This window comes from Montipora foliosa, chromosome 11 (genome assembly GCF_036669935.1).
Source record: "Montipora foliosa isolate CH-2021 chromosome 11, ASM3666993v2, whole genome shotgun sequence".
NCBI classification, from domain to species: domain Eukaryota; kingdom Metazoa; phylum Cnidaria; class Anthozoa; order Scleractinia; family Acroporidae; genus Montipora; species Montipora foliosa.
In genome coordinates this window covers 33,552,509-33,562,508 of record NC_090879.1, presented here as the reverse complement: position 1 = coordinate 33,562,508, position 10,000 = coordinate 33,552,509, and the positions used below count along the sequence as shown (strand labels likewise).

General features: G+C 40.6%; 1 protein-coding gene across 3 annotated transcripts in view; it reads right to left on the bottom strand.

The window, feature by feature from the left end:
• Nucleotides 1-10,000, bottom strand: part of LOC137975529 (protein eiger-like) — a 30,567-nt gene that overhangs the window by 7,309 nt on the left and 13,258 nt on the right. The gene's annotated exons all lie outside the window — the stretch shown is intronic.

Genomic DNA, 10,000 nt, shown 5'->3' with positions numbered 1-10,000 from the left:
GAAGAGGTATTAAAATGCGACTAAATTTTTTTGCGTGCGCTGCCATTTTTGTGTTTTGATTGTTGTGCAAATTTTGACAGAGAATATTAAATCATGAAAGAATATCTACGGATAGATCGTTAACAAATCTTTATTTTTAGCGGTTATTTGAATATAAAAGATGCAACGCTTGACAAGAAATAATATTTTTGTTAATATTTGAAAGAAGAAAAATTTTTCAGGAATCGGGACGCGGTGAGAATGAGTTAACAAATTTGCATACGTGCGTTGAAATGTGATACGCGAGGAGAGGGGAATTTTTTCTCTCTGACAAATGATTTTGTCATTGTAGTGTAAAATGAAGTTTTTTTGGGACACCAACAAGATTTCTTTAACTACCTGGTTAATCCAAGTTATTGCTACGACTTACGAATTACTAGCGCGAAGATTGTTTACATGAAACCCAGGCTTTTTGCGAATTTTGAGTGTCGTGAAATTACATCTTTTGCGTGACAATATACACAAAAACATTCAGATAGTAAGAAACTTCATATTTACTTAACCATTTCTTCTGCTTTTGTGCTTGTCAGCATTGTGATTTGCGATAATTTGCAAGTCTGTTTTTGTGTCTCACAGATGTTTAGATTTTCAATTACAAGGGCGCTCAACCTCGCGATTGTTTAAATAGTTCACCCTGAAGTCAAAATAGATACGTTTCTCAGGAACCCGACAAAGAAGGCTTCCTGACCCGACAGATGAAATGTAAATATTCAGTTAAATATTACAACAAAATTAAAAAACCAAAGACGGAAGTGTCTTGGCTAAAAAGTACGATGTTTTACTCTGGAAACGACGAACGATTAACAATCTTTCCCGTAGTTCATTCAGTTGACAGAGGATGATCTCGTGCACCTTTATGGTTGATCAATTTCTTCCTTTGACAAAACGTCATGACCTTTCGTTTATTAATAAAAGTCAGAGACTGCAGAAATTTTCGTGTTTTTACGATCGATTGTCATTAATCTTTCGATGAGAATTCGATTCAGAGTTACATATAACAACTGATATTTTTTTCTTCATCTGTCTTTTGGCTTGTGTTTTTCGGTTGACTCCTGGCTTTTACGGTACTCTTTGGAGCAAACGTAAAGCCAAACAGTGTTTTGACCTGGCATCAGGTTAGACTAGCAAGAAGAGGAATTATGAAGTCAAAGAGCCTCTGCTGGCGCGACATGTGGGCGACCCCTCAAATGGTCTTAATGACGCCCCACTTGAAAAAAAAAAAAACTGGAACGCTGCTGATAAATACCACCCAATTCAGTGCCTTCTTTTTTGTGTAACATGTACCACAGGCAACCCAGCGTACGCTTTTTTGGAGCGTCTAGTTCTTTTTTCTTTCCGTGTCGGTAAAAATCTTGCCTGTCACTCCCCTGCTAAGTAGTGTCTTTGTGCACAGAGTCTTCTGTGCGTATTTTGTTACGTTTGAGGGGGTTGGGGTAATGCGTAAATTTCTCTGGTGCACACAGAGGACATTTAATTAACCTGCAATGGCGTCGAAAGTCATTGTAACACGCATGGCATTTTAGTGGATCTTTAAACAAAATATACCCTCGAGGAGTCCAAGAATGGAACAGGGCAGGCGGTGAAAAATAAATATCTGGAATCTTTAAAGCGACGAGTAATGGTCTTCGACAACAATTTCATTTTTCGCCGATGGATATCAAGTGAGCTTTGTTTCTAATATTTTACTAACTTGGTATTATATACAACACCGAAATCAAATGGCGTTTTTTTAAGGGATTTAACAACCACTGAAGGAATCAAACGCCTTGAATGCATCACAGTGTTTACTGAAGTCGCATCTAAGTTGTCTGGCAATTTACATATATTTTGTATTCAACCCTGCAAAGGTAAAAAAAATTGAAAATGTGACAGTGAAGAATTATTTGAATGAAAGCTTGTTGTCTCTTTTGTGCTTCATTATTTACGGTCAAGGTTCTTTCGACAGGGTTTGATGTAAACTGTCATCACCGTCCCGGTGACGTCACTTCCGGTTAACATGAGATACACACGTACCGCCGTGGATAATCAGTACACATTGCGAAGCCGTGGAGTTTAGAGCTTTTGTGGTCTCCGGGTTTTTATTCGCTTTATTTGTCCTTACTATTGCAGGTAAGAAAATAATGTCGCTTGATATAACTTCTGCTTGTTGTTTTATACAGTTTATCTCAAAAACTAAGCCTGACGAAGGAAAGTGCAACAAAGAAAAATTGACGTTTCACAAGTTGTCATTTAAAAGCTGTTAAGCTATGTCGGGAGCTTTATGTGCCTCGCTTTTCGCCGTCCTATCCAATGTGGAGGCGGTTATTAAGGGAAAGAAAGTTATAGTTTCCCTTCGAGTCCTAACATTTTCAACGTTTGAGGGAAAAAAAGTTATAGTTTCCCGAGTTGAAGTGGACCACAACGGACACGTGGATGCGGAGAACAGTGCTTGGCAACAAGTTGTCGTTTAAGACTAAGCTTGGTCGAGAGCCTTATGCCTCGCTTTTTGCAGTCCTATCCAATGTGGTGGCGGTTGTTAGCGTAAGAAACTTTAAGCTATAGTTTCCCTTTAAGTCCTAATGTTTTCAACAGTTGAGGGAAAGAAAGTTATAGTTTACCTCGCGAGTTGAAGTGGACTACAGCGGACACGTGGATGCCGGAGAACTGTGCTTGGCAATCGCTTCTCCTAGTAGGAGCCGCTTCTAGTTTAGCGAAATGGCTATATGAAGGGAAACTTAAATATTTTTTCCCCGAATTTGAGGTTCTTGGTCCCTCACAGCTCAATATTTTTGGGTTGTTTACATTTTAGCAAAACTTAGATGAGGGGCCTCCCCATCGCTTGCTTCCTCGAGGAAAGCAGAGCTACAGGGATAGTCGCTTCCCTGAAACAAGAGCTTAGTAAGAGATGGAAGCCAAATTTAGGGCTCTGAATGGGCTCTGAAAGTGATCAGGATAAGCCCTCTGATTGTGATGCTCAGAGGTTTTGCCTGTGCTCACTGGTTGTCTTGCCAATTACTTAGGGAAGTCCCCTAGGTCAAGTTTTGACAACTTAGCAGGAGAGTTCTCGGCAACTGACAATACACAGGTGCGCCAGTTAACGCCAAGCTGGCCACTATGCTAGAAGGCCTTATCAAAGGCGATCTGCCCAAAACAAAGCTAAAGGGGCTGGTGGAAAAATACCTAAGGCAACAAAATTGCTAATTGCTAGTCTCCTCAAAAGTGAACACTACCTCTGAGAGCTATTTGTAATCGGTTGTCTCCAAGTAGGGATGATCTCTATTTACAGACATTGTTTTTGTTATTCAAGTGTGCCAACCGCAGGAACAAAAGACCCTTTGTGACAGCCAATGAGACTCTGGTCGGCATATTAATTACAATAGGTGACGTCAACGTTATATTTGCTATACCAAATGTTCAGACAGGACTCTTCAGAAAGCTCGACAGTTTTTGTTTTCTCATTTTGTGCCACCATCAATGCCTGTGATAAAGCATCAGGCAAGTTCTGGCATTGGCAGGAAACCGGGGACTGAATCTTCGTGGCCGAGAATCTCTGAAACTAGACATGAACGCCCAGTTTGCTTCTCCAGAGGTGGCAAGTCTTATTATGCAATGCCTTTGTTAGGGGAGAAGGGGCTCCTACCACGACAAAGAAGAAGCAAGGCCGAACTTTAGCATCTACTTTCCCTAGGGTGGAGTTTGGGCCTTTGTAGTATAGACACTTGGGACAAAGAATTGGCACACCTCTCTTTCTTTGTAAACATGCCTCCGTCTGCTGACAGCATTGGTGAGTCATCTCAGTCTCCACAGCTTTCCAGGTTATTGACCGTTACTCCCGTAGATGCATCACGCATGGGTCGGGGTGCCACAATGCACGAAACCCAAACTGAGTATTCTTGAACCGCAAGGCAGGGGGACGATGTCCTTACTCGGGTCAGTGTCCATTCTGCGCATCAGGCATTACAACATGACTGCTATTTCCTACATCAGTGGCATCGGGGATGCAGGAACAAGGAATGCAATACAATGGCATCGGGGATGGCATCGGGGATGGCATCGGGGATGCAGGAACAAGGAATGCAATACAATTGCTAAGGAAATTTGATTATAGGCCCTTTTAGAAGCATAGTCGGCGTTTCTGCTGCTCATCCACCGGTGAGGTTTTATGTAACTGCAGATTCTCTTTCGCGCCGTTTAAAGACGAAATCATAGTGGGAACTGAATCGCGGCATTTACTTGTATATATATATGGGATTTTGTTGTTCCCCAGATTGACCTGTTTGCAAGTAGAATCAACCATCAAACTAGTGGCTATGCTTACTGGAAGCAAGACATGAATGCATCATATATGTGGATGCGTTCCCTGTGAATTGGTCACAGTTCACTAACAATTACATTTTCTCATGGGGATGCTCACCCTCTGAGCCCAGAACGGCAACCCCTGACATGCAAGGTGTCAGGCGACAGTTCATTAAGGGCAACATTCCGGGCGAGGTTGCCAACTTGCCCATGTCCTCTTGAATAATTAGCGGCAGCAAAGCAGTAAGCTGTTCACATCCGCAAATGCATGGTGTGCAGCTGGTCTACAAGAGAAAACTGATCCACTACATCTGAGGGTGAACAACGTGTTAACGTTTCTCCACGCCTTTCAAATTAACCGACTGTCATACTCGACAATTAATACGGCTTTCTCAGCACTCGTAAGCTGTTTAAGGGGATTGAATTTCCTGGTTGTCACTACGCTGTGACTGACCATCCTTTTAGAGTGTGCTACCTGTAGGTTGTGTTCAACTGTTGCAAACGTTTTCCTCGATATCAAGTAACATGGGAACTTATGCCTGTCCTAGAGTATATAGAACTATTGTATCCTCTGAGTAAGCTCTCTCTCGGAAGAACTGACCCTTAAACCGTTAGCTTTAACATATGGGCAGCGGTTTCAAACACTGTCATTTTCTGAGGATCGATGCCATGGAGAAAACTCCTGATTATTATTTATGTTCTACATACGGGATCCTGTCAAGCGGGACAGACCTGGGGAAAATCCTCATGTTCTTGTTGGGAAGAACCCTAAAGTATCCTAAAGAACCACTTACTCTACTCTTGAACGCTATCTTGGAAAAACCCAGCTCGTTTCATGCCATGGCAATGGCCGTCTTCTCCTTTCATATGTCATGCCTTATCGGCACATTGGTTCGAATGCAAATGGCGATGAATTAAAGCAGTTATGGAGGCAAGTGGAGTAGATACAGCAAGGTTGAATGCTCACAGCGCCAAATCAGCAGCTATATCGAGAGCAGGCAGGTGATTCCCACTGATGAAATCCTGAAACACATCGAATGGTCTCGAGAATCTGCTTTTCAGAAGTTCTATAACCAAACCCGTTATTGCTGAAAACAGCTTTGCTGGAGCTGTGCCAGGTTGATAAGTTGGCTTTGTGGATTGGAATAGTTGTGTCCACGTTTATTGCTGTAAAATCTCATGTTAACCGGAAGTGATGTCACCGAGATTTAGTAGAATTAGAAAATTAAAGGAGCCTTACCTGTAAGGTGAGGTTTGATTGTGATTCTGCCAAATCCCTGGTGACTCGGTGAAGGTTAACATGCCCTCCCTCACACTTTTTCTACTTCCCGCCCTTGTTCTTCCATTTTCCTCTGTATTCATTTGTATCTTGATACCTTTGAAAGTGTGATTATCCAGGGCGGCACGTGTGCATCTCATGTTAACCCTCACCGAGTCACTAGGGATTTGGCAGAATCACAATCAAACTTCACCCTACAGGTAAGGCTCGATTAATTTTCTAATTTAATTACATATGCTTTGTGACACCGATTGTGTGTTTTGTTTTCACGCACGCAATTGAAATAGGAAGGGTTTTTTCCCTCTAAAGCAAATATGTTGTTTGCTTCAATAAATTCTTCGCTGGAAAAGGTTTTTTGTGAAATTACCAGCCCGGCTTTCTGAATTTTAATATCATACTGTTTAATTTTCGAGCTTAACAAATTTGCATACGTGGGTTGAAATGTGATACGGGAGGATTTTTGTGGTAGTGTTCTGTAAGTAGGAAGGGTTCATGAAAGTAAACTGGTCTGTTGGAAGCGTGCTTGAGTTTCAACAAAATGAGCCCCAAAATCACCAAAAAATTGTGACGCTGATAAATAATAAAGTAACTTCTATTTCCAAAACGATGGAATCACCTCGTCTTGAAGAGTAAATTTTTGACTTTGTAGAAACAATGGTCAGCTTCAAGAGTTGGGCGATTGTGATCTTTGTGTTGAATTCGGACATTTCTTGTCAAACTTTATAACACTTGAAAGAAAAGGAAAAGTAACAAAAACAAAAACCCGGTATAGATGATAGAGATGCTTCACTGTTTCGCGTGTAAACACGCCACGGTAGCTTGATCACGTCGCCCGCTGAATTCGATGTCACTTTCGATTTTGCGATTTACTCGTGCAGCCAAAAGTACAATAACAAAATTGAACCTAGCAAGAATCTCCCAAAATATTTGTCGCTGATCGTAACTTTTTATATTCGCGGTACAAAATTAATGTTGTTTTCATGTCGTAAATTTTGTTGCTGAAGGTAAATGTTTTATTCTCGATGGACCGTCCTGAAAACTTCCTTCTGCTCTTCCTAAAAACTGTATATCAATATTTATTTACTTTTGCATCAATATTTGTTTTGCATAAAGCAAGCTAACAAAATCTGTACCTTGCTTAGTTCGCATTTTCTCGAGCGTTACAATAGATTTTTTGGTCCTATGCTAGTGTTACAAAATGGTATATTTTTCAGGTCACCCATCGAGATACTAACCACGCCGGAGAGGGCTTAACTTCAGCGAAGTTTTTTCTTACAAAGCTGTCAGATTCTCAGAGTGCACGCTTGAACTTGTGGAGGAAAGAAGTTGTCAGAGAACTTGAAAATGATCAGCATGTCAGCCCAGAAGCCAATGTTTGTCGATTCGCGCTTATTTTCTTCAATCTTTCTGGGTTCAGTACTTTGCTAGTAACCACATGTCTTCTCAGGGGGCTATTTACTTAAGACTTTTACCATGACACGACAATGATATACAATACCAAAACTACATATTGAACTACATATTGAACTTGAATATCCTGGAAGACAAAACGCAGCTCAGTTGACAATATGGAATAAAGCGCTGTGTTACTGCACTACCACAAGTACGCGATGTGTGCCCGTTTTTTATAAAAATGACAGGAATTTTTTCTTTCTGGCAAATGATTAATAGGCTGGTAGCTAAGTTTTTAACCTCAGAAAAAAGATCTATTTCGTCGTATGAAGCTGTGAGCCAAAGGGCCTCTGCTGGCACGACTTCTGGGTAACCCCTTAAATGGTCTTAATGACTCCCGACTTGAAAAAATTGACTGGAACGCTGCAGTTCAATACCACCCAACTCAGTCCCTTTTGTTTTTGAGTAACACGTACCACAAGCAACCCAGTGTACGCCCATGGAGCGTCTACTTCTTTAAGTTCCTGGTTAATCTAATTTACTGCACCAAGAGAAAATGAGGGGACAGAGAGGGAGGCTCAAGGCGTTGGCCGGGATATGTTATGTCCACGAAAGTTATTTTTAGACGAGCGGAAGTCTTTGTTCTAGGGGAAGTCTGTCTTCCGAGACGTCCGCATGCAGTCTTGCTTCGCTCTCAGGTTCTTAGTGAAAAGAGAAAATGATGGCGCACGTGGAAGGCTGATGAATATGTATTTTCTTTCAAACATCGGACCGAGGTTGACCTGCATGCGGACGTCTCGGAAGACTTCCGCTCGTCTAAAAATAACTTTCGTGGACATGACATATCCCAAGGGCTGGACAGGGAACCTCCTTCTCTGTCCCCTCATTTTCTCTTGACTGCACGTCTTACCACTGCGAAGATTGTTTACATGATTTTTGCGAACATGAAATTACATCATTTGCGTGACATAGCTCCTTTAACACTTAGATTTTCCCCTCTCAACAATTTATCGCTTTAATCTAACGCAAAAGCATTCAGATAGTAAACAACTTCACATTTAGTAACCATTTCTTTTGCTTTTGTGCTTGTCAGCATTTGCGATAATTCAAGTTTTTGTATCTCATAAATGTTTAGATTTTCAATTAAAAACTCTGTTTTGATTGGCCGCTCAACCTCATGATTGTGTAAATAGTTCGCCCTGAGGTGAAAAATAGATACGTTTCTCTGGAACCCTACAAAGAAGGCCTCGTGACCTGACAGATGAAATGTAAATATTCAGTTAAATACTAGCAGTAATCAAAGATTACGAGAGTGCGTTCGACGCCGTCAGATAAATATATAATTTCGCTGGCTCACTTTCAGCCTCTGACTATTGCTAAAATCCACGTTTTTCAGCGCTGTATCGTGTCAAAGTCCATGCCAGTTTAGGAGGCCCCCTGTACAAACTACGATTTGTTCATACGTTGTGAGACAGCTCCAGTTCAGTAGACTCGCAAAAAAATTTACAGTTATAGCCGTCAAATTTCGTATTAATGGGTAAAATGTTTAAGCATAAAAGCTAATTTTTAAACGGAAGCACAAATATCAGCAAACATTTGCAATCGCGTGCTCGTTTATCGTAACAAGTCTAACAAACTCCTTGCGACTGATTTGGGTATTTCCCCTGATGAATAAAGTATTTTCATAATTTTCCGTTCCTTGGTTCAGGCTCCCTCTTATGAATCTTGCCTTCAGATTACTTTTCCCCCAATTCCAAACAATATTCGACCTGACAAAGACTAAGCTACATGTATCTGTCGCGACTGGAACTAATCAAAATACGGTTAACATCCCGATGTTGTTTTCAAAAGCCTTAATGATGAGGATAAAATACGGTATTTACTTACCCTAGAAAACGAAAGCACTTCAAAGATAGTAGGTAAATACACATATTTAATGTTTCAGAAGAGAAAAGACTTCCTAAATGCAAAATAATTAAAATAATAATTTTATACCAATTGTATTACAAGTAATTGTATGATCTTTTTAGTTAATTAGTTATTCTAGTAGATATCATCACCTTTATTGTAACGAGACCGATACCTCCCTTTGGAGAGTAAGGCGCAATAAAGATTTACTGGTTACTGTTTACTGTTTTACTCACTCACTCACTCACTCACTCACTCAGACAACCCCGATGACATTGTGCATTACGGGCTACCCCGTAAGCACAAAAATCATACATCCGTACACAGGCACACCAACAGCCTTAAGATACAGCACCCAGAACGCAGAAAACCGGAACTAGGCTTGCGAACGCAACTACAACAGAATTACAGCGGTTATCAGTAACATGTGCCCCACAACGACATATTTTCATATTCGAAAATAAAATTTAGGTGGACGCCAATCAAATGTTTCCATGACGAAGTCAACTGCCGCCAAGAGAAGAGGAGTATCGTCATGGAAACATTTGATTGACGTCCACCTAAAGTTTACTTTCGAAAAATGAATTAAAAGTCGTTGAGGAGCGCGTATAACTGACAACCGCTGTAAAAAATCAAAGACGGAAGTTTCTTGCCTAAAAAGTACGTTGTTTTACTCTGAAAACGACGAACGATTAACATTCTTTACCATGGTTCATTCAGTTGACACAAGGTGATCACGTGCACCTTTATGGTTGCCTAGCACGTGATCAATTTCTTCCTTTTGACAGAACATCATGACCATCCCCTTGATTCATAGAAGTTAAAAACTGTGGAAATTTTCGTGTTTTTACTATCTTTTGATGAGAATTCGATTCATAGTTATATGCTAAAACTATGTTCTTTTTTCTTCACCTGTCTTTTGGCTTGTCTTTTACTGTTACCTCCCAGCTTTTACGGTACTTTTTGGTGCAAATGTAAAGCCAAAAAAATTTTGACCTGGCATCAGATTAGATTGACAAGAAAAGGAATTATGAAGCGGAAACAACATCTTCAGTCCTTCCTTAGTGTGTGCAATAAACGTTTGCTTAGTGCATCTGCAAGACATGC